The sequence below is a fragment of the Paroedura picta genome, chromosome 4 (assembly GCF_049243985.1).
Source record: "Paroedura picta isolate Pp20150507F chromosome 4, Ppicta_v3.0, whole genome shotgun sequence".
NCBI lineage: Eukaryota > Metazoa > Chordata > Lepidosauria > Squamata > Gekkonidae > Paroedura > Paroedura picta.
Genome location: NC_135372.1, coordinates 57,992,779 through 58,018,604, shown reverse-complemented (window position 1 = coordinate 58,018,604; position 25,826 = coordinate 57,992,779). Strand labels below are relative to the sequence as shown.

General features: G+C 44.6%; 1 long non-coding RNA gene across 3 annotated transcripts in view; it reads right to left on the bottom strand.

Annotated features, from left to right (window-relative positions):
* Nucleotides 1-24,981, bottom strand: part of LOC143836795 (uncharacterized) — a 146,153-nt gene extending 121,172 nt beyond the window's left edge. For 2 of the 3 annotated variants that reach the window (XR_013230743.1, XR_013230744.1), the window contains exons 1-2: nucleotides 24,850-24,981; nucleotides 23,942-24,066 (exon numbers count right to left, since the gene is read on the bottom strand). This is a non-coding gene — a long non-coding RNA (uncharacterized LOC143836795). Of the gene's footprint in view, nucleotides 1-20,188; nucleotides 22,246-23,941; nucleotides 24,067-24,849 lie in introns of those variants that run through there. The other variant, XR_013230742.1, reaches the window with a different exon arrangement.
* Between the last annotated feature and the right edge of the window lie 845 nt (nucleotides 24,982-25,826).

Below are 25,826 nucleotides of genomic sequence, written 5' to 3'. Positions count from 1 at the left end.
AAGTGTACTATGTTATATGACTTAACAGCTTTCGTTTTTTAAATCTCTAATTTCTTCTGTTGTAAGGATATAAGGGGGAAAGCATGTATGAGCTATTGAAGGACAGTAAGATTTCCTTCTTAATTGAAATCTGGGAATTCAGAGAACCTGAAGCACATTTGCCCTAGAATTCTGTCACCCCCCCCCCCCCAGTCTCTACCTCTTGGCTGCTCTGATGAACAGTAGACTGATTGTCCCATCACCAGTATTTACAGCCATGTTGTCAACATAATAAATAGCTTTGATCCTATTTCACACTGAGAGACACCAGGGTATGTGTGAGACACATGGCACCCTCCTGATCCTGACATGGCAGAACGTGTCCCATTTTTGCCCTTTCCATTGGTGCCCTGGTGAGAAGGAGGGTCCCAGCAGGGTGGGAGAAACCCATGCAATTGGTCCTACCTGTGTGGCAGTAGTGTTTCTCTACATGCAACATACCTGATAGAGACTGGGAAGATATTTTTGACAGGCAGGGCAGTTCCATGGACGCACAACTATTCTCCACATTGGTGTGCATGTGCAAGGGCCCCGAATCCATGTATAATGCAAAAATGTAGATCTGTTAATGCCATCAGGGAGGCTACAGTTCTTATCAGGCCTCACATCTCCATTCCTCGCATAATTCAGATACGATGTACCAGAGACAATCCAGTCCAGAAGCAATTGTGCTGAACAATAACTGGAATTGTGGCACTCCTATTCACACAGCCACTGTGAAAGCATTGTGTACACTCCTGCTATTGCAGAGGATAACAGGTCTGAAAAAGGCTAGACAGATTTTCTCCTTTATGTAACATCAGCTTATCTAAGCCTTAAATAATTGACCATCTTCTTACCAGATGCATGCTACACAGCTAATTTGTTGAGCTTAAATGACTGCACAGACCAGGAATCCAGATGTTAAGAGGCTGCAGTCTGGCATTTCAACCCTAAAAAATTTCCATTGCTGTCCATAGCTGTATCTCGGGTGTAATAATATCCTTGCAAAGTTGGCACAATATCCTATTTGTCTTAGAATCTGGCTGTTCTAATTATATTCAAGGCTGTGCATATTTGAAAGCATGCACAGAGCATGAATGTGTGAAGATTTCCCTCAGTATATTTTAAAAATACTGGATTTGGACTGCCTTCATGCAGACTAGCTACGCTGCCACATGATGCAGGAAACAAGCTAGTGAAGCACTGTAACAGCTCATATGCTTCAGTTCAGTAGATAGGAGCCCTACTAAACACTCAGGGGCATTGTATGGCATGGACCTCCTGGGACTATATCATTTTCTGAAGCAGGTGGAATCCTGTATGTCTGAATGTTCATCCATATCATGGGGAAAGAGTTAGATAACACAACTAGCACGTCAAGAAGAAAGGAAGACTGGTAGCACAAGGGGAATGTAAAGGCAACTGTCTGGTGTGATCAATGACAACAGACCTCATCCAGCCAATTGGTAAGAGCCATAAGTATGCTTTTATTTGCAATGTATTTCTGTCTCAACTCTCTCTCTACTCTGCCTCCACACAAATCCTTTGCCCCTGTTTAAAAGGGGCAGATTCAGAGAATGAAATGGCTTACACCAGGGGTAGTCAAACTGCGGCCCTCCAGATGTCCATGGACTACAATTCCCAGGAGCCCCCTGCCAGCATTCGCTGGCAGGGGCTTCTGGGAATTGTAGTCCATGGACATCTGGAGGGCCGCAGTTTGACTACCCCTGGCTTACACAAACAGAGTGTCTCTTGGAAAATCCCCCCTAGATTGACTGAGAGGTAGAAATAATAGCTGGAAACTGAAATCCAAAACATAAATTTCCATTATCTTGTTTGGAGGAAAATCTGCTTACTCTTCTGGTTGGATGTTGTCTGGTAAAGCACCTGTCTTCAGAAAAACTCCCTCCCCCCTGGTCCTCCTTCCATTCGAGTAGAGATGTGATATTCGATTCATATTGGCTGAAAAGTATCTGAATTGGCCTCAATTAGGGCATGAATCAGCCAAATTCAGTTTGAATTGCTATCCCCCAATTAGTTTAAATGGACGAATCAACCTTGTTTGAATAGCTGATTCACACTTCAGCATTTATTTATTTGGACAAGTGGCCATTTAAACTTTCAAGGGAAAGAGAGGGGGAATTCCCCTTTCTGTCTTTTCTAGGCTCTGGTGGGAGGGTTGCGATAGAGGCACCAAACTTGCAGTGTGGCTGCAGGATCCACTCCTCAAAAGTACCCCCAAGTTGCAAAAAGATTCAGCCAGGGGGTCCAGTTCTAGGGGTACCCATCTGCTCACCATTATTTTCTATGTTGAGACTTTCCAACAGACTAGAGACACTGCTTTGATTGATTTCTGGTAGCCTGACCTCGGACTGAATGACACAGGACTCCTGAAACCTCGTCTGGTCTTATTATCTTCAAAAAGCAGAGAAAAACTTTGTAACTTGACACCAGAAACCAGCAAACCAGTACAGGCTATAGTCTACTGTCTATAGTAGCCTAGCCCTAGACAATTTAAAATTGCTGCTGAGATCCCATGAGATTTCAGTGAACATTTACTCCAAGGTGAAATGGAAAGATGATCAGTGGAGAGAGAGAAGGGGAGAGCCGAACATGAAGATAGAGTAGGGATAAGAATGAAGGGTGGGGAGCAAAACCAGAATGATGGGAAGAAGTGACAGGCAGCACTAGGGAGGAGAGGAGAGTAGAAGCAAAGCCATCCGAGAAAGAAAATAGAGTAAAAATGTGAGAAATGGAGACCAGAAGCAACTAGGAAATTTCCATCATTAAAAGTTTTATGTATCCCTCATGTTCCCTTTAATTAATTTATGAACGAACAGAGTTGAAGCTAGATCTAGATTAGTACATTTATAACTGCATATCTCTAAGAATTGAAGTTGATTAACTGACCAAATATATAGTGCCAATGTGGACACAAACCGTGCTCACCTTGATCTCATGAGCTATTCCATCATGGAAGTTTCAAGGGATATATAATGTTCCTTCACTGGAATTATTTTCTCACTCTTTTGAGTGAAAGGAGACACTCAATGTGCAAAGGTTCTGCTATGTGCACCAGCAGTCCGAGGAGATTCAGCAACTATTTGAGTATGTGAACGAGAAATCTCCGAGCACACACAATTGACTATTGAATACTAAGAGGTGAGACAAAAGAAATTGTGTGGGGAGTGAGATAAAGGGGAAAGTGAGATGCATGTCCTTGTAGATTCCTCACTGAGCAACTAAACCCAATCTTCACCAGGAGAAAGGCTGTTAGGTGTAAGGAAGGAGGGAAAGCTGAAGACAAGGGGGCAAGCAGGTACGTTGATTGGTAGGTAGAAAGGAGACCATCAAAATTGGCCTGCTGAGGATTAAATATTCTCTGGAATGGGTGGATGTTGATAACAAAAGAGTGTAAACATAGGCAAAGAGGGAGATTAGCGTACCTGAATCACTAAATGTTCAGAGAATCTGGAAAGGTGAATTTGTAGGGAGTAGGATAGGATCACTGCATTCTTCTTGCCCCAATAATGATTTATTTTGGGCTCTCAGTTTGTATCCTCAAATAGCACAATGCCTGACCCTATGCTGAAGAAAAAGAAGAGTTGGTTGTTATATCCTGTTTTTCTCTACCAGAAGGAATCTCAAAGTGGCTTACAATCGCCTTCCCTTTCCTCTCCCTGGAACAAATACCCTATGAGGTAGGTGAGGCTGAGAGAGCCCTGATATTACTGCTCAGTCAGAACAGTTTTATCAGTGCTGTGGCGAGCCCAAGGTCACCCAGCTGGCTGCATGTGAGGGACTGGGGAATCAAACCCTGCTCACAAGATGAGAAGTCCACACTCCTAACCATTACACCAGCCCTGAGAATTGTGGTGAGAGGAGGGTTTGTTTCAATTAGCAAAACTCTGCTGGGACAAAAAAAAATCAACTAACTCATGGATGCTTTGTACTGATCCTGCCTTGAGCAGGGGGTTGGACATCATAGCCTATATGGCCCCTTCCAACTTGATGTTTCTATTATTCAATAATATTTCTATTATGTTTCTATTATTTTATCCTTCTAAAACTTTCCCACCTCCTTCGCCACATAGCTGATATCAGAATTTTTCTATCACACATTTCTCATTTCCCCCAATTCTGGAAGTTCAAATTAAATTCATATACTTAGATGTTCAAATCATATTACTAGCCTAAAGATGAATGGGTACAGGATGTGATTTAAAAGACCAACATATAGAGAGTAAGTGTAACAGATTTTACACCTAGAGTAAACCTTTTTAGCTATCCCTCCAAGAGGAACCCTGTTCTTGACAGAGAAATAATCCTTTTAGGGTCTGGTAGCAACTAATTACCTTCGTGATTTATCACAGAAGGCAAGATTTTAATCCCAACTTGCCAGACAGTATGTTAAAAAGGGTGGTTGAACAGGTGAGCAGGTTTATGACAATGTCATCTATCAAAGGTTGTCAGATACTAAATATCCTCGCATGTCAGCTATCAAATTTGTCAAGCATTAAGCTGCATCACATGCCAATTTTCAAATGCTAACCAAAATCAGCTGTCAAATATTAAAATCAGTTGTCATGGGACTCCCAAAACGGGTTTAAATATTCAGCAAATACTCAACAACTATTCACATATTGAGAGAACATCCAGAAAAATCATCAAAATAGTACAAGGAGAATTTTCAAAAGAATTTTTGAGTGTCAATTCATTTCAGTGGCTGTTTTCAATGACAATATGAAAGCTATCAAGTGTTGCCTTAGACCCACAATCAGCAGTGGCACCACTTACCTGTCAAGGGGTAGAAGGAGGAAATAGGTGACTGGAACCTTTAGACCAGGCTTTCTCAACCAGGATTTTGTAAATCCCTGAGGTTTCTTGACAGCCCTGGATGGATGGAAGTTAACTCATTTCTAATATATATATATATGTGTGTGTGTGTGTGTGTGTGTATTAAATATTATTGGATGATATGATCATATGTGGACCTGTTGATCTCCCCCCCCCTCAATGACCAATGATGGGCCTAGAGGGTGTGGGAAGAGGAGAGGCCCTGAGTGGGCATGCGCATGTCTATGCTTCCCAACCATATTCTGCAGGATCGTACCACTTCTGGGGTTTCTCAATGCCTGAAGAATGTTTCAGGGGTTTCTCAAAAGTAAAAAAAAAAAAAGTTGAGAAAGGCTGCTTTATACCATTATTTTAACACAGTAAATTGACTCTTTCTAATGACTAAACTTATTGTTGAACTATTATTCATATCATGCCTGGGACCCTAGCTTCATTGAGACTTTGATGGGCATGAACTTGGCTTGCTGTCATGACCAAACACTTTCCTTTCCATGTTTCCTCCCGTCTGTTTCACAAGAACCATGAATGAAAGTGTCCTGTTTTTGAAGGCCTAACATCAACTCTAATTTGCTGTGATGCCTGAATGCAAGCATTTTGGGAAAGAGGCATTTGTCCACCCACCCCCACCCCCACCGGAATTCTAAATTGGGACATCTGAATGTCACCCCAGAACGAGACCTGAACATCAACCCTTGTTAAAATCCCACAACTGCAGATATGTGTGGAAGTTTTTGGTCCCCAGAATGTTTAGTCTGTATTAAAGCTCCATTCCAATTGATTTTATTTGGTAACAGTGTTTGACCGGGTATGTATACTGCAACCTTTTTTATATATATTAAAAGTACAATGAAAACAATGAAAAACTTTTTGGTTCCACTGCTGCCATTCCTGTGCAATCTGAACAGAAAACTGCTGTACTTTAGATAAAATACCCTGGTCTACAATTTTTCATTCCCTTTCTCATCTCCGTTAAAATAACCACATAAGTATTTCCCAAGCAGGTACTAAAATTCTTCCCCAAAATGACAATTCTTGGAGAAGGACATTCCTATCTCTTATGCATAAAACATGTATGCATATTCATCTAAAACATTTGGAAAAATTTGTACCAGTTATAATTAGCATGTTTTGTGCATCTATTTTCTTTGCTATTAAATAACAAATGTGTAGTAACCATAGCAACTGAAACCATCACATGGTACTGGTGCTATTTTGGGGATAACATAAGTACCTTTCTTAAAGAAGCATTCACACCTCTGAGCTATGAATTTTAATAATTTTCAAGGAGAAATATCTGGTGTGATTATTTTTTATTCATTTTCTGTAACGTTAATTTAATGTAGGATGCATTCTGGGCTTTCGATTTCCCCCCCCCCTTGTCCATTGACTTTGGTTGGTTTCTTTTTCAGATTTTTTTTTAAGAAGGGAAATAGAAAATACTTCAGAGAAAGATATATATTTTTAAGCCTTTGAACAATTCAGTTGCCTAACAGCTTTGTATGAATGCAAGTGAATCAGAAAACCTAAGACCACCTAGAAGGTGCATAAAGGCTGTTGTGGATTTACATATTTTGCTATATCTCATTAGCATAATTTGCATATATTTTCATCTTGTTAGCATAATTTGCATGTCTTTTGCATGAAAATTATTTCATGTCCAATCGGATGCAAAATAGAAGGGAAGAGGACATAACACAGTGTGTGGGCAAGTTTGCTCAACCTTTGAGCTTGTCACATGGAACAGTCTTGTAGCACAAGGTTCTTCAACAAGTGCAGCTGGTATCATTGTGAGAAGAATACCATCTACTCCAAATCCCCTCATCTACACACCCACTAAAATGATAGGAGACTGACAGTAAGGAGTGATTGAAGGATTCACAAGGCCATAGCACCAGAGCCAGTTTAAGGATTCATGGGGCCCTAGAAGAGTACAATTGCAGCAGGAACTGCCAGATTGGGAGGGGGGGTGTTGAGGGGCTCCTCACAGATGAAAGGGGTGTCACTCCAAGATCCTTAAAGAGGGAAATGGGGGACCAGAGAGGCTACAGCCCTGATTCATGTGAGGGAAGGCATCATGTGGGGCCACTGGAAGCATGGGACCAGTAGCACATGCTACGTGATAAATCGGCCAACTGGGTGATCTTGAACCAGTCGTAGTTCCCTCTCAGAGCTTTCTCAGCCTCACCTACCTCACAGGGTGTCTGTTGTGGGGAGTAGACAGCTAGGCCATTGTACACCACTCCAGGACTCCTTTGGGCAATGAAACGTGGGATATAAAAAAACCCAGCTTTTCTTCTCCTTCGCATGCCTATTGTCTCAATTACAGCTGGTGCCGTACAAGTGTACTTCTTTGTTCAGCAACCCAATGAGTTACAATGCGCTGAGAAATGAATTTGTTCTAAAGAGGATCCTACTTTTAGCTGTGCCCATTAATGATATTTGATTATCACACATGATGAATGCGGTTCAGCAGGGTCTTTACACATGTACAATTTTGCAAAGGCTATGGGAGTTGTAGTTCTCTTTCCCTTTCTGGAACTCTGTCTATCCTTCTCCAGTTAGCATAATTAGACTCTCTGGTTCCTAAACTTCTTTCTTATTTTGGTCCTGGGATGACCTTTGCTTTTAGTGTCCAATTGCCAAGAGCACAAGCAAACAAAAACAGCCTACCATTATCTTGCCACTGGATGCAGCTGAAAACTTTTTTTTCAGTTTCTGTCTTAGGGTGCCCTTTTATTTGCATGTTCATCCTCCTCTGGGACCCATATGCACACACGTACCCATGCTCTATCCTGGATCTGAAATAACCTGGTTCATCAGGACACTGGGTCCATCTATTAATAAGGCAAAAGGGCTCAACAGTACTGCTAGTGAGGCTACAGGGCATCTCAAAGCCAATTTAGAAGTAGTTTGGGACATCTGCTGACCTGGGGATCAACTCATGAAAATCACTACCGCCAAATATGCGACATTTGGCTGGTGAACTCCTTTGCAGTGAATATTGTGGCATCCCTAAATTGAAGCAGAGTTGTCCTCTCCTATGCCCATTGACTTATCTAAACTTAGGAAAATATCAATGTATTTAGGATGACACTGCTGGGGAGGCAATTTCGAATTTACTCAGCAATAAATCCCATTGGATTCAATAGAGCTTACTCCTAGATGAGTGTCTTTAGGATTGCAACCCTAATGTTGCACAACTGGGCTAAGTGGAGAAAACATGGGTCCAAGCTTCATTGTAATGTGTACATTGACCATGCCTTCATATGCAGAGAAAGGAGTCTGCCAGTCAAAGTCAGGGGGATTAAATGGGAAACTTGATAAAGTTCCTTTTATATGCTCCTCAGGTTTTCACCCCATAGACATTCATGTAGTTCTCCCCATGTAATAATGACCTAATAAATAATACTGCTGTACTTCAATAGTGACCAAGACCAGCAATCCAGTATTTCATAACCTGATCATAGCCTTGTCTGCTATTTTGCTGTGAAAAGAAGGACATCCTATCTCCTCCTAGTAGATTTAGTAACTTATATCTTCCTTGATGTATTTTCAGAATACGTAATAGCCTTCCTATGTGAGGCAAAATCTCCCTATGTTCCTGCCTTGAATCAATCTTTGTGTAGTTTTCCCTCCATATTTGATCTCCAAAACCAAGCCCTCATCCACCCACTCCTGGAGCAAGTTCTGCAACAACTGGATTCTATCTGCAGATTCAGATAATCCTGTTTTAAACTAGGTGAGACTGAGCTCTAAGGGGACTTTCTACATGTTCTCAGGAAGTAATAATGGTGGAAGTGATTTCAATTAAGATGAGTTTCTCTCCTTGGGTTCGTGATATGGGTGATCCAAATTTGGCAGTGATCACATGAAAAACAACTTTATTTCACATGCAGCTATGCCTATGTGATGAAGGCCATCTCTAAGAGCCAGTGATAGCAATTAAAAGCAAGCAGAATAAATACAAATGAATGCATTCACGCTGAGTGCAAAAATATATTTTAAAGGGTGTTTTTCAACACTGCAAAAAAGTTAATGAAAAATTGAGTCGATTCCCATTGCTTTCATGTTTATTTTCATGCACAACATTTATGCCTATCTGCCTTGTTTTTATCCAGCCCTTCTTCCAAGATTCTCTCACCCTTCCCCCAGAACATTTCTTTTTCATATCAGCTCTATGAGATAACTGGCCTAAGTCCAGTGAGCTTCGGGGCTAATTCCAGCCTACATTGATGCATTTGTCTGCATGATTCTGACAGAGTCGCCTGAAATGTAATCCCTTGAAGACAGAGGCCCTGTGGCTGGGGAGGCAGGGCCCAGGAGTAGAAGTGTGTCTCCCCTGCCTAGACAGAGTGCAATTAACAACTTCATGCACCATCAGGAACTTAGGGGTGATCTTTGATGCCTCCCTTTCAATGGAGGCACAAGTCATGCATGTAGATCACCAGGCATTTTACCATCTATACCAGGCAGCTACTAGCACCCTAATTGTTCCCAGAAGACCTAGACAGTGACCCATGCAACAGGCCTCCAGACTGGACTACTGTATCTCATTCTACCCTTTGCCCTGACCCAGAAATTACAACTGGTACAAAATGTTGTGGCTCAGGTTCTCACAAGGAAACCATGGAGAGCTCATGACGTGCCCTCCAGCTGCTGCATCGGTTGCTGGTTAAGTCCTAGATCAGATTCAAGATCATAGACCGTTAAACCCCTGCATGGTTCCCTGGAAAGTATTATACACTGCAAATACCAACATGTTGGTGATCCCTGGCCCAAAAAATGTCTGCCTGGCCTTGACCAAAAGACAGGGCCTTTTCAGCCCTGTCTCCAACCTGGTGGAATGAGCTGTCAGCTGAAATTTGGGCCATGATGGAGGTGTCAAAATTCTGCATGCACTTTCACCAGACCTATGGTTGAGGCCATAGGAGTCGGAAATCACCAGGAGCCCCCTTCTCTCCTTGACTCCCTACCTTTTGACCAGTGTTGACATGAAATAGAAAGGCAATGGAATGGAGAAGCTTTTTACTTTCTGCTAGTACTTGCCACTGATGAAAATATTGAAAATGTGTTTTGCATAACCTGCATATATTTTGGCACTTCCTCAAGTTTTTGGATATGCTTTCTACAAAGGATTTTTATTTTCTCTGTAGAATCTCATGAATTAAATACATATTTGTTTAGCACAGTTGAAGCCACACTGTCAGTCTCTTCTGAATTAGGGTTGAAAACCCTAGTTCAGTGTCAGAGTCCAGTCCAGGATCATCAGAATCCAAGGAAGATCCAGGCAGAGGCTTCCAAATTAACCCAAGCATTGTTCTAGACCTGGGTAAATCCTGGTTCAAGTCTTTGCTTTCCATGAAATTCATTGGAACATTACTGGAACATTACTCAGTGGGACTTATTTCTAAATAAGTGTGCTGCTGACTGTGGCTATACAGCTAGAGCTATACATATATATTCAGTGATAAGCCCCACTGAACTCTATAGGACTTATTCCTAGGTAACTTTGTGACCATTACCACATGGGAGGGGTTGTGCCATGCTGCTGCCGGTCACAGGCTAGTTGCCCCAGTGCTTTCCAATACCTCACAGGAAGCCTTTGGCCCACATCCATCCTGTCCACCCAGATTTTCACTACCAATGGACAGGAAATAGAAACCCACCTTTTTTTAAAAAACATGTCCATCATTGTGACATGGTGAGAACTCCCCAAGCACCTTCCAGCACCATTTCAGCACCCCCCCTTTCAGGTCTGAAATATATATATATATATATATATATATATATATATATATATATAAATATATATATATATACACATGCACATGCACATGCACATGCACATGCACATGCACATATACATATACATATACATATACATATACATATACATATACATATACATATACATATACATATACATATACATATACATATACATATACATACATACATATATATGATAAAGATTGTGTTGAAACACAAAACTGATACAAGACATAAAAGGGGATTTTAAAAATGGGCTGGTGCATTACAGCCACATATGCTTGTTTTGGCCATAGATGGTACTTTCTGATGCAAAATGGACAACGTCTCCTTGTGGCTACACAGGGTGAAACCTCTCCACCTTTTTTAAAAAACTGAAGCTAAACTCTCCATCAAAGCAAAAAAAGCCACTTTCCCATGACAGCCATTTTGTAGTGAGGCAGGAAGACAAAAGTTAGATAGTATCTGTTTTGAACTCTTCTCTGAGCAGGAAATGGTGTTAAATATATCAGAGAAAATGAATCATGTCAATATTGGTGAAATTGGTCTGTTACTGTGACTGTAAGATGTCAAAATGTCAAAATCACCATAAAGCAGAGCTTTTAAAAGATGGAAGGACAACAAGGAAGTCCACGGAATGCAGCAAACACAATTTATCTGGATTTTCTAAAATAACATAATTTTCATTTTGGAGAAAAGAAAAGCAACCAATGATTCCCCTGGAAGGGTCAGGAGCAGGTCAGAAACAATCTGTGTATTTAAAAATCTGAGGGAGTAAGTGTTAATAAGCAAGTGGGCGGAACCAATCTCTTGCAGTTACCGTTGCTTCTCTTGTCTTCTGGAATAGAAGCAGTGCGGTAAAAGGAAGCATAAATAGCTGGAGATCCTGCTGTGCCTTCCATTACCACTAGGGGGGAGGTAAAGTTTGGCAGCGGCTGGCAACAGTGTTATTATGGCCACCACTAAAAGGTGAGCACAAAGGTTGTGGTCTTTCAGTCCCTAATGATTGGATCTATGTATTCCCCCATTAAAAAGCTGCTCTGTGAATTAGTCCATCTAACATGGGACATCGTAGCTAAGATGAATGAGGAGAAGGCTAAGATGAATGAGGAAGGCAATACAAGAACTAGATTCACCATTTGAGACGGGGGGGGGCATTTCAGTAGGGAAGCAAAATCCCCAACGGGGGGGGGGGGTGGAAATTTTCAGTACAGTTCAAACTATGCTTGGATATGGTTGAGATTAAACTGCAAAGAGCTGTGCATTTTAAAGGGCTTTCATTATAATTCCTTCTTCTGTATCTTGCAATAGCTGTAACAATGTTATCAACAGAGGTCAACCAATGATCCAGTATTAAGTAAAGGGATTTGTGCTTTTGGCATCCCTACCTAGTACATAGGGCAAAGTTAATTATTTAAGAGGCCTGCTGGATCAGACCAAAGGTCCATCTAGCTCCAGATTCGGTTTTCAGCAGTAAGAAACCAGCTGCTTCTGGGAGGCTCAAATGCAAGATATGAAGGGAAAGTATCATTTTCTACCTAGCATCTGGAGTCAGAGGCTGGCAAGAAAAGTCACTCATTGTCTAAAGTCTGTGAGCTGTCCACAAACATAAGAATTCCTGCGGAATAATCACATCCATGGAGGGGATGGAGGGGATAACTGAGTTTTGCTCAAAATATTTTTTTAAGGGAGCTTGTAAATGAAGAAGAAAAGGCAAGGGGGTGGGGTTAGTTATGCATAAATACTTTGAAGGAAAGGAGACAGTATCATGGAGCCTAAGAACACAGCTACTGAGTGAACTGGAATATCCCAGAAGGAGGTTAAAGGGGTAGGGTGGGCAAAGCTTATATCCTTCAATCCTACACATCTGGCAGTGAGTACAAGCAAATGTTTTACCTCTCTCCTGTCACTCTGTGTATGGATGTGGGTTGGGAAAGAAACCAACATTTTATTCCAGTTTTATTTATCTTGTTGTTTAGTATTTTCTATTTGTTTTATTAAAAGCCAATTAAATTCCTAATTCTATTCTTTATTCCTTTCTTTTGGATTCAGTCCCATCTGAAGTTTGTTATTTCCTACTCAACTTAAATTGAGTATTCCTCAGTGAAGAAATCCCTCCCCTCCTCCCCGGCCAAATTTTAAACAGTTTGGAGGAAATACCACCATTGTATCAACAATGGAATTTTTTGCTTGTCTAGAGGGCAAAAACATCCTCAGGAACAAACAGTAGGGATTATGGATGAGTTTTATTTTTGAACAAAGATCGTGCATGTGTGAAGATGCCTAAAATTCACAACTTCCTTGCTTTGCTCCAGTTTCTCTCCCACCCCAGCTGACCCCAGTACAGGAGCCTGGTTAGGAGGAAAACACTCCCCAAACCCAGTATGAGACAGGGAATAAAGCAAGTTTTATTTTCCTTCCCTCACATAGTCCACTTAAATCTTAAAACAGACCAATCCCCATTTTTCACAGGATTCACAAGTGTATCCGCCAGTCTGGCCCTCAAAATCGTTTCTCTCCCCCAGATTACACTCACCACACACTGCAGCTGCTTGTAGGTGGAACTAAAGAACAATGTCTTTGAGTGATCTCAGATTTTCCCATGGCAGTTCTCTTCCTTACAACTCATCTCTCACGTGGTGTATGATTTTGTGTTGCAAGGTGAGAAAACTCTTAGGGCTTTGCTCTCTGTGCCTCCTGTTAAGCTCTCTGTGTGAACCAGCAGAGCATTCATGGCAAAGCATGTGGAAGGGCCCCAGCCCTGCTCTCTCCATTGCCTCCGCTTGACTGCACCACCTGATTAGCCTTAGAAACGATGGGGGGGGGGCTGAGAACACCTGATTCCTCCTCTTCGCGTGGACTCTGTTCTTGTGCTGCCTGGTTGGGTGGGTAAGGACCTCCCCACTGGCAGCACCGCATCTTGCTTCAGCCTCCCAGCCAGTCTTGGTCTCTCACAAACAGAACAACCCCTGTGAGTGACCAGGAGCCACTTTGACTGCTGACACATCTTCCGCTCCCCCCCCCCAACTTCCTCCGGAGATGTTGCCCATCAGCTGTCAAGTGGGCAGCAGCTTCTTAAAAGGACAGTGCCACGTGGCAGCCACCTTCCTCTCCCAGTCAGGGTTCCCCCCACACACACCTCTTGACACCGTGACTAGTCCTGTTTAGTTAGGAGAAATCAATTTGCCTTTTTCGCCCAAAGAACAGGTGCCCTGTCTATTGCCAGGGTAAGCCTCCTGCTCTGCCTCCATCCTGGCAGCCTAAGCCTCTATGTCATTTTGCACCAGGCAGCAATGCAGGAAAGCTTCCTGTGACTGGTAGAGGAAACAAAGCCCCCTGCCTCTATCCCACAGTCTGGGCAGACCTGTTTGTCTCCCAGCAAATACAAGCAAAGTATTTACCCCAGTTCTACAAAGGGCAGACATACTGGAAAGGTGGGGCAACACTTGCCCTCTTAGCCCTGTCGCCTACTTCTTGTCATTGCTCTTGTGGCTTTATATAGGAGCTGGGGCTTGCAAAATGATGGCAACCCTTAGGAGCTTTCGAGATTTTATGGGAGTTAGGAAAGACATTCTTCTTAGCTCTCTTGACGATGCAGGATCCAACCAGTTGCCAAGTTTTGAGTTTTAAGTGCCTGGATGCTGGAAGCCTAGTTTGTGCTGCTTATTTGGTTTACTGTGCAAAAATTGTGCATTGAAGCTGGCAGTCTTTATGCCAGCCAAACTACCACAGCAACTTGCCCGCCGCCCAGCTTTGCATGAGCACAAACCCATCTATTCTCTAGCTATTGCCACCTGTGACAAGGGGAGGAAGTGGTTGCCATGCAGGTCGGAGGCAACATTTCATATTCATGTAATTTAGCTGGCAGTGCTTTGGAATACATTGAAACGATTCCAAGTGTTTTTTTTTTTTTTTTTGCAAATCTTCTGAGAAGTGTGACACTAAGAAATCCCCTGCTTCCCAATTCTACAAGCAGATAAAATGTTTAATGGGGTGTAGTTGTCTCATATTTATTTTTATTCCTCAAGAATGCATTCCCATCACTGGTTTGGAGAAAATAGAACATATAAATCATGCCTAGAGATAAATGTAGCAAACCACGAAGCATTCTCATTTGGGGCCGCAAGTTTGGCTGTGTGTAAATAGCAGCAAGCACATAGAAGCTCCAAGTCACAATTACTTAATATTTCTGGTTTTTAAAACTATAGACTAATTCTGGCAGCCACAGTTGAAATCCTTGGATATTAAATCACTCTTTCATATCTATATGCTAGCCTTCTGTGTAAACTGTCCTTGCACCTAGGTCTTTTCCAGATGGGCAGGTAAGTAGGTAGCGTTAGACAGACAGATGGACAAATGGATGGATGGAAATGATTTATCCTGCCAGTACTTCAAAAAGCTCAGGGCAAGCATGACATTGTGAGGGCAGCTGAAAATCTGTTAAAAACACGAGGCAGATGGAAAGGGGAGGCTCATCTAACTCCAGTGCTCAGTTATCTTTTCCTAGGGCACTCTTGTCTCATCCAGTTCCTCATGGGGCTGCCTATCCCTTTATCAGCCCTTGCCTTGACCGTCCCAGCAGTGTCTTCTTTTTGCTCCCTCCTGCAAAGATGTAAGAAATTTGAGCCTCCTTAGTGGTAGCCCTTGTGATGTGGAATGGTCTTCCAGAGATTGTTGTGAAGGAATCCACCTTCATATGCTTCAAAAAGGAATGTAATGCTGAGCTGTTTAGGGAGACATTCAAAGCTGCTTGCCCATTATGACATCAATCTCCCTTTTTAAAATCCTGATACTCTGTCCCAGCAGGATAGATGGTTATAACTAATGTGTTATCTTCTTGTTGTGAGGTTCTGGGGGTCCTTTCTGATAGAAAGGCTGCAAACCAAAATATGCTTGAACAGTGCAATCCTAAACAGACCTATACCCTCAAAAGGCTTCAAAAGGTGTGCCTTTCATCATAAAATCATAGAGTTGGAAGGGACCTCCAAGGTCATCTAGTCAAACCCTCTGCACAATGCAGGAACTCACAACTTTGCTCTGGATTCCACTGCAGATCAATTAACACATTATGTAAATTATTTCCAAAAGTGCAGTCAGTCTAGCAAGCTTGCAAACTGCTGCAGCGGAAGAAATGTGGCTCAGAGCTGGTCCACAGAATCATGCACTCAACCGCTAATAAAGGAAAACGAGATTTCCAACTAGCGGCATGCTTGATTAACAAGCTTGTTAGCCATTAGCTGAAAGTTAAACAAAGTCACGTCAAGGTTTTGCACGAGGTGAATTTTTAATAGAGGAGCACCAAGCACCAGCGTTTTTCTACCTTAGGTTTTCATTTTTGGAGAAGAAACAAGGAGGGGGACTATCAGAAGCAGAATTGTGGTTGTTGTTGTTGGGAGTTCAAATACTTTAATGAAGAAGGTTATTTATTTCTAAGTGTGAAGAAGCTGACAGTAAGAAAGTGGATTGCAACAGCGCCCTGAATTATGAATGTCAAATCATTAGGATGCATATAAGAAGGCATGTAGCTATTAGGAACTAAATTTGGCATTTCTGGGAAGCTTTGCTGCCTTCATCATGTCTTCAGATCTCTCTGAGGACTCCCATCATTCATCGTCACATTTCTGTGCTAGGATAATGAGAGTTATGTCAACCACATGTCCCAGTCTGCTTTTGCGCACTCTTCAGGACACACCAATACACACCCATATTGTGAAGAGAACTCTAGGAACACTAGAGGAGAGACGAGCTTGCCTGCTCCAATGAAAAGCCTGCATGTTTTTCTCAGATCTGCTATATGTTATGTTATTGACCGCAAACAGCAAAGGTCAAAAAGGGACAAGCCAGGTGTGGTCATATACTGATGGAGTCCTCGGACCAGAATTAAAAGGCCAACCAAGGCATCTCGTTGAGAATCTTTCCTAATGGCATTCACACTGGCATTCACAGCAGCATTTGACTCCAGAATTAGATTGCTCCTGTATGCCCTGGTTCACTTACATTTACCAAGACAAAGTACCTGTACAACCACAGGATCCCTGGCAGAAAGATTGTTGGCCACCTTATTTCCTTGCTTTTAGTGGTGGGACATCTTTAGAGCAAAGAGGGTCGGCTTTATCTACTTAGGTGTTTATACCTCCCTGTTTTCCCTGAAGCAGGTTATGATACCAGTTTTATCTCCTCAGTTTTATCCTCACAACAGCCCTGCAAGGTAGATGAGACTGAGAGAAAGAAAGAGAGAGTAACTGGCCCAAGGTCACTCAGTGAGCTTCCATGGTAAAATGGAAATTCAAACACTGGCTTTTAAAATAGGTTTTACAAACACACTATTAGGATCTCTTTTGTAAGCGGCCTCGAGGGCTTTGGCTATGGGAACAGTCAGTGTTTATTATAAAGAAGGAAAATGTCTATTTGCAACTACTTTGAATGCAACATGCCTGTGTTTGCCATACTGAGGAAAAAGCTACAGCCTATCCCAGCTCCCTGCAGTTTACGATTTGGCAAATGTGGGGTTGTTAATGGGGCACAGGGCTGTTAATTAAAAATTGATGATATAAATTATAGAACTGATAATAAAAACAGGTATGAATTAGTACTCTGGTTAATATACGCATACAAAACACATTTACAGGCACACCTTAAAATAAAGAACGTGAAGTCGGCTGTCGGAACCTATAGGGCACAGGGGCTGAATCTTTCCCCTGCTGCTGCCTCCCAGCTCAGGGATTCAGAGGTTTATCCACTTGGTGCCTCTGAAAGTGGAAGTCCCTGTAGCAAGTGACAAGTTCCTGTGGCAATGTGGCCAGCAATCCTTCCCAGGCAGCCTCAGATTCCCATCTTAAGAATGGCATTCCCGAAAGCCCATTCATTTGTCATAGAACACAGTTGGGCTTCTGTTTTCCCTGAGACCACTTAAAATAGGAGACTTTTGCAAAACATTTCCTCAAATCATGTTTTTAATCTTATTTATTCCTGTGTTTAAGAAATCCATCTCTTTTAACCTGATCCTCAGTGTCTCCAGTTCTATGTGAAACATCACCCAAGAAGAAAACTTTCAGGCCTGCCTGAGGAAGGAATGTCCTTCCAAGCTCTGACCTTTAGACCAGCCTTCCTGTATTTTCCAGGGGGGAGGTGGAGCTCCTTTCTCTGTCAGTGCCCTGACTGTCCAAGGCCATTTGGTCTAGTGAAGGTCCCATTAATTTGAGATGGCAAAATTCAAAACTACAAGTTGCTAGAGCAAGGATCTGAACTAAGACACTATGAATTTAAATTGCTTTTAGTCCTCAGATGAGAAGTGAAGCTTATGGAAGGCCCAAGAATACTTAAAAGCTCAAAGAAGCCTTGCTGCTAGATGGAGGGATAGTTCTGAATATTCCAGAGCTGTCCTTGGTCCTGAAGATCCTCTGCCAATTATTGCTTGCTGTTTGCTATGCTGTTAATACTCTCAGGCTACCTGCTTGCAGATACTCATCTGCCTCACCTGCTGATGACCACTCCCATTATTCCAAAGTGATCCTCTAGTGATTCTTGGATAATATTCTACATGTCTTGTGCCCACCCAAAATGGGACAATTTTTTCACCAGGCAATTTTACAAATGGCAGCCACCATTCCTTTCTTTGACCTTGAAGTCATCTTCTCATGTTCAAAATTACTCTTCAGATGTCTCATGCTTTTGAGCACTACACATTGCTCCCTTGGAGATCATTCTGGCAATCTAGTTGATAATACATAGTGTATGTGTATGAAAAAGTGATCAAATTTAAAAAGTTATCCAAAATGCTTAGGAATTTAAAAGGCACCAGAAATTATCATGTTCCATTCAATGTATGTACACTTGAACATATGAGTGGAACCAGAAATTTATCCAGGTACTGGTCCCAGTTCAATTTGTAAAGTGAACATGTGTTAGCTCTCCCTAACAAACAGCTGTATGCACATACATGAAGAATGTATGCAGGAGAAGGAGGAGGAGGAGGAGTTGGTTTTTATACCCCACTTTTCACTACCTGAAAGATTCTCAAAGTGACTTTAAATTGCCTTCCCTTGCGCTCCCCACAACAAGCACCCTGTGAGGTAGGTGGGGCTGAGAGAACTCTGAGAGCACTGTGACTGGCCAAAGGTAACCCAGCTAGCTGCATGTGGAGGAGTGGGTTCTCCAGATCAGTGGTCCCCAACCTTTTTTCGGCTGAGGACTGGCAGGGCAACTGCCTCGCCCGCGCAGCGCGCATGTGCGGCCGTGCCCGCGCATTGCGCATGCGCGGCCGGGCCGTACATGTGCACACGCGCGTTGCGTGGCCAAAATCGCACGTGCGTGGCACTTTCGCACATGCGTGAAAGTGCCGCGCATGCGTGAGCCTTGATTCCCTCTCCCCCCCCTCCCACAGTAAGAAGCTTCCCGGGCCGCGAGCTTGCGGCCTGGGAAGTTTTTTACTGCGGGGGGGGGCGGGGAGAGGGAACCGCGGCCCGGCACCCTGGACCGCAGGTTGGGGACCACTGCTCCAGATTACAGGCTGCCACTCTTAACCACACCACCAAGATGGCTGCCTTTGAGAAACCATGGAAGTGATGTCATCAGGCCACACCTCCATGCCACGCCCCAAAAGTCATGTCACCAGAGGTGACATCACCCAGACACTCCCACCAAATGTGACATCATGCTCCATTACTCTCCATGCTACCATGCCAGAAATGGCTCAGCAGCCTACTCCACTTGGCCAGGATGAAATTAATTCAAAAGAATTTCTGTCTAAACATCAAGGAGAAGTTCCTGACAGAGCGGTTTCTCGGTGGAACAGGCTACCTCAGGTGGTGGGTTCTCCATATTTGGAAAATTTTAAACAGAGGAGGGATAGCCTTCTGATGAAGAGGCTGATTCTGCATAAGTTCAAGGGGGTGGCAGGCTAAAGTGGATGATAGGGTTGTGAGTGTCCTGCATAGTGAAGGGGATTGGACTAGATGACCCAGGAAGTCCCTTCCAACTCTGTTATTCTATGATTCTATAATCTCTAAAAAGAGGCTTTTCTTCATCTTTGCTAGAATAATAGTGTTTATCATTCAAGGCCAATTGCCAGGATCAATGTTAAATCCAGAAGGGAGTTTTGTACACTATATTCTTTGTACCTTTGAAGCCATTAAGATAGGCCATGGCTCTGGGGAATGTAGGAACCCCTTTGGATTTCTGCTAAGGGCTGAGTACTACTAGGCGACTTCACAGAAGGCTTAACAGTGGTTAGATTAATGGCTACATTGGAATCATGGGGTTTGACCCATATATCATTTATTGTGTGCTGCTAGGCACCATTTTAGCAGTGGGAACACACTTCTGTGTGAACAGACATAGAAAGTTCAATATGAAACTAGAGGTGATTCATAAAAAGCAATGGGTGAAAAAGGATAATGAAGAGAAATCTAAAATGAACATCAAAGTCTCTTTCTCTATCAAGCTTCCTTTCTTCTGTCTTTCTCTGTCATTTGACCTTCCTTCCAACTTTTTAGTAGCTCAAAATGCTCGTAATGGATTCATTTTTTACAAAAATAAGCAGCTAAATATTGCAGTCTATTATTATGCAGCACCACCACACCCTGACCTGGGTGGCCCAGGCCAGCTGATCTCAGCAGATCTCAGAAGCTAAGCAGGGTCAGTCCTGATTAGTATTTGGAGACCACCAAAGGAATCCAGGGTTATGACACGGAGGCGGGCAATGGCAAACCACCTCTGTTCATCTCTGGCCTTGAAAGCCCAACAGAGTTGCCCTAAGTCAGCTGTGACTTGACACCACTGCCACCACTAATCTCCATGTAACATCTCTCTACTACAAAGAATTTATAATGCATTTTTCAAAGCACACACACACAGAGAAGCAAATTCAAACAGGGAGACAAATACCCAGGTAACATCCCTTGGTGGTAGAAGATTTAGGTGCTAAAAGCTAGGGTTGTGGAATGAATGAATGAATGAATTATATTTTTATTTATATTTTGCCCTTCCACTGCTCAGACCAGGTTATAACCTTAAAAGATATACAAGATAACAACAATAAAACATTCCAGTTTCTGCCAAGCATGCTCTCAACTTGAAGAAAGTGCAGGAGATGGTGCTCTGTGGCATTTGGAGTCCTATTTTTTGCCATTATGGCTCGGGACTGAATTATCATACTTAGAACCCCCTGGAATGATGTCCTGGATTCTGTCTACTCCTTTGACTGGGAGAAGCAGAACTGTGACAATTTCAGAAATTCTCATTGAACTATCGTCAGATTTGAGAGCTCCAGATCACTTAGTTTTGCCTCTGAGTAGCCTTGGATTAATTTAGAATTCTTTGTCTCTTTATCTTTATCTCTGAATAGTGTACAGAATGCCATATAGGTGCTACCTGCTCCCACTTTTATACTTTCCCCTCTCCTCTACCTTACCAATGGACAGGTGCAAAGTGCAGGGCAAGAAAACGAAAACCTTGTACATGACAATTGCAACAAGTTTCTTTCTGTAATTTTGCCGACGCACAGGAGTGCAAAATGCCACCCATGCAAAAGTAAGATATGTGCATGCTTTTGGAGGAGTATTTTATCACTGCATATGTGAACATCATTAAAGCTCAAGGTGGGGAAGGAGATACACATTAATTGAAGGATGCTACAGGATAATGGTGCATGTGCCAGTTCTGGAATCAAATTTAGAAATTAACTTGTTTAAGGAGGAATTGAGGAGGGATGGGACCTTGCACAGGGAGACCTTCCAGAATCTAGAGTGGCATAGAATGCAGGGAATATTCATTCACCTTCTTTTAGAATACCAGTATTTAGATGCTAGCCTTGCACCCACTGGATCCCCAAGGCACCTCATAAACTGGATTAAAATATAAATATTCCAAGTTATGACTTGCTTACCAAAGATATGAGTTTGTTTATTAAAGGAACCTTAGAAACTTTTTTTAAAAACATGTAAATGTTGCATTAAACAATGACTCCTGCCTCTGTGTGTGTGTGAGAGAGAATTATGTCCACTGTAATAAATGCCTCGCATTTGGCAAACAAACTAGTACAACCTCTTCTGCCCTCCTTACAAAACACAGACATGCCCATTGCAAAGGGGAATCTGGAATGTGTCATTTCTGAAAAGCAGGACACAGAATTTCCGGCTGGAGAGAGCAGCGCTTTCTGTGCTCCCATACTTCAAACCAGGGGATGAATCATAATATCAAAAGGCACCAACATCCTCCATCTCCCCCCTCCCAGAGGCCAAGGTTTGCAAACGAACAACAGAAATCTCGGCTTTTTCTCTGCGGGAAATCGGCCTGGCATTAATCAGCGTCTGTATCATCATCAATAATAATAAAAACCCGCTTCGGGACAAGCAACAAGCCAACCCTAAGGCCGCCCTCGGTGCCCGAAAGAGCCTCAGCCAAGCCTCTTGTCTGCCGAGTCCCTCCGAGGCCGGCCCCGAGTCTTTTGTCAGCGAGCTTCGCCGCGAAGCTTTTCTCCGTCCGACCAGCAGGGGGCTCCTTCGCTCTGCCGAACGCGGGTTCCGTTTGGCCTCCTGTCTGGCACGCCGGGGGCTGCCTTTTCAGCGGCCAGGGAGGCCACACTGCAGTCCTCGTCCCCTGCCCCCAAAAGGCAAAAGGAGGGGGAGATTAGCGCCACCCAACGAAATGTCACAACCCCTTCACCCCCTTCCAGTTCTGAAGTGTTACAAGGAGCAGAGAACCTCTTCCCGTCCCCTGTGAGTCAGACGACCTCCAGAGGGAGACTCCGCAGAGACGTCGGCGGTCGGCCATGCCTCCGGACCTGCCGAACGCTGCTGTCTGCGCGCATGCCAACGGGGGGCCTCTAAAGGCGGGTGGGCGTGTAGACGGACGCTCCGTGCCTAGCCCAGGTGGCGGAGGCTTTTCGGTGTGTCCTGCGAGTCTTCTGTAGGCCGCCTCCCGCTCGCTGGCATGGAGCCCTGCTTAGGCCTAGATGCACAGGCGCCCCTCCGGAAATGGACCTGCGGGAGCCTGGCGTTTTAAAACAAGGCGGGCCCCCTGGGCAAGCGCGAAGGCCGGCAGGCCAGGGGCGGAGGGTGACGCTCCAACAAGGGTTACTGATGTCCCAAATGACATGGAACCCACGTAGCCGCCTTCCTCTGCCCAGGTTGCCAATCTCCAGGCGGGGCCGGGAGAGTTCCCGCCAAACCGCCTGCAATTCCGAGCGAGCAACCGACTCAGCCCGGGGCCAGAGCGGGACTCGCACTCGAGACCAGAGGCCGCCACTGCAGGTTCGGCAGGCCACGCGGTGGGCCTCGGAGAGCTCCGGGCCTTGGGAAGCGACAGGGAGGATCGGCGGCTCAGCCAAGAGGAAGGCCGGCAGGCCAGGAGGGCGGAGAAAGGCCTGCGGGCCGGAGTCTCGGCGTCGGAGCTGCGGCTGGAGCTCACCGGGAACGCGCCCTGGGCCTGGCCGGAGAAGGGGGGTCGTTTGGGAAAGGGCCTCGGGATTAAAGCGCTGCCAGGACGAGGGAAGCGTTGCGGGGAGCAAGAGAATGCCAATGAGCGAGCATCCCAGGGGCTGGTCTCTCTTCCGAGGGGACAGAACCCTCCTTAACCGGTGGAGCCCAGCCGCACGCCCTACCAGGCTTTATTGGGACAGCCAGAAGGGGCAGTGGGCACGGCCCAACAGACAGCGGCAGCCCCGCCCGCCTGCAGAAACACACCCCGCAGAGGAAACCCCACGGGACGTCCATAGCTGCCTGCACGGCATCAGGAGGTCGGCTGTTCCCCCAGCCCCCGGGCAGCGGCGCGCCAAGGGGGAAGGAAGCCCGGGCGGGGGGGGCAGGCCAGGCCAGGCCAGGCAGCCGCCTCTCTTGAACTGGGCACTTTCGGGTGGGGGGGGGGAGTAAAGAAAGGCGGTCCGGGCACCAGCTTTCCCCCACCCCTTCATTGCTGAGGTCACCTCTTCGGCCAAAGGGAAGGCGCCCCTTTGCTCCGCGGAGTTGAAAGGCGCCCGGGGCGAAGTCCAGTGACGTCACCCGTTCGGGACTGTCGCCGAACGCCCTGCCGCGCGTGGTGGTGACAGGCAGTCCTCAACCCACGGAACCCGACGGCAACACTGCCGCTGACTTGAATAGGGCACGGAGGCGCTCAGGGGCTCCCCTCCCCCCCCCCGCCTCGTCCTAGTCAGCTTTGGAGAAATACTTGATTCACAGGCTGCACGCACAAAACGTCGCACGCGCGCACACACCCACACGCGCGCGCGTTATGATTCTTTCTCTGATTCTTTCTTTAGCGTTTTGAAAGCGGAACAAATCAAACGCTCTTCATTTACCTTTAAGCCAGCGATTAATAATTAGTCTGCTGTAGTATCTCCTAATAGGACGTTTTGCATATTATTGATCGACTCTTCGCTTGGGCTGTATGAAGTGCGGCCAGCGATCACTGCGGGAATCACACCTGACAGAGAATCAAAAGTTACAATCCTCCCGACAGAAATATAAAACGATCCTGATCAAGAGGCAATTAAGTGAGGGGTGGGACCCCATTGGGCTGGTGCTCCTCTGTAGCTCAGCTCTCCTTCCCGCTCGGAGAATTCAAGGGTAGAGACCCATTACCCCGCCCACTGGCCCTGGAATCATGAGGGCAGAAGACAGCGGCCATCCCCTGTTGCCTGCTCATAGTCTCTCTCTTGCAAGAGCTGGAATCCCCAGGGCCCCTCTGATAAGGCAGGAAAAGTCCTCTCCACAATCAGCTTTAGTGCTGGGGGGCTGAGGTGCCTCTATGTGGGGTGTCCTAAAAGAGAGGTCTGATTTACCTCCCTGAATTCTCTCCCCCCAGGACTGGCACTGGAGCCCTTTGACTTTGGCTTCCCATCATATTACCCTCCTGGTGACTAAGAAGAAGCTCACGTCCTTCTTGGGTTTAAACTCCACCATTTAATCTCGAGGCGCCAAGAGGACCTGTCTTAGCATTTTTCCTGGTCCCATCTCGAGGGAAGAACTCTGAACGGGGGTCTCTCTAACGGTGTGCAAAAGCTGAACAGACACTTCAGTAAAAGCAAATCAACAGCAAGGATCTAAATTCAGAATAGAGGCGAAGGGGGAGGTTACACACACACACACACACACACACACACAGGCGCGCGCGCACACACAGTCAAAGGCTAAATAAATACCTAGCACCCCAATCTTATCCCTCCGGGAAGTTGTCTGTCTGCCTCACCCAGTCCTCCTGCCCTACCTTTTTTGCAAGAGGCTTGCCTGAGCGGACTCAGAGGCTGACCTGCAGAGGGCAATCGTTGGACAGGAATGATAACAAAGGCAGCTGGGGAGATTAGGCTCAGACACGTGGCTGTGACCCAGGATTGCTGCGTAGGTAGGCAGCAGTGCTTAATTAATGGATATTGAAACAAAAGAGGAGGGGAGTTGAATCGTTTGTCTTTAGGCTACGTCTTCCAAGGCTAATCTAATTCATAACCGTTAGATTTGTCCTAAAAAGATTAACCTAAACTTTCAGGAGACACGTCCAGTTAACTCTAGAATTATCCTAAATACTTAATTGTTTACTGGAACATTAAAAGTCGGCCATTTGGATGTTTCTCCGGCTTTTTAATTCTCCGCTAATCAAATAGGGAAGCATGGAAACTGACAAGAATCTTAATTGCATCAGCCATTGACAAGAGGAATGGGTAGACTTTATAGAGGGGGGGGGCAACACACACATGCACGCACACACACAGAGAGATTCCAGTTCTTGGTAAGAAATTTACAATTTGCTCTTTCTTTTAAAAAAAAATCCAGAGATTATCTCTGCTTTAAAGTCGGTGCGTCTTATTTTTTCAGCACCTCTTATGTGGACAGCAACCTGGCTTGTTATTTTCAACTCCTGTCATTTCTTACACAGAAATGCATTCACACGAAAATGTATTTGCGCTTTGAGTCTATTAAAAACCCTCCCTGGCTTAATTTGTTCTCCGGTTGCGAAAATGTAACCCTCTCGCCCATGAATAGTATGCTTATTAGAAGGGATGTTTGTTTGTTCACTCGGCATCTTCCCATGTATTTAAACAACTAGCGAGTACGGGACTAAAACCTACAAGCACGTTTGGGAAAGGGGTTGTTGGCAGACGGAGTAAATGCAGTTAGGCGCGCGCGCGCACTCACAAATACAGAGAGAGAGAGAGAGAGAGAGAGAGAGAGAGAGAGAGAGAGAGAGAG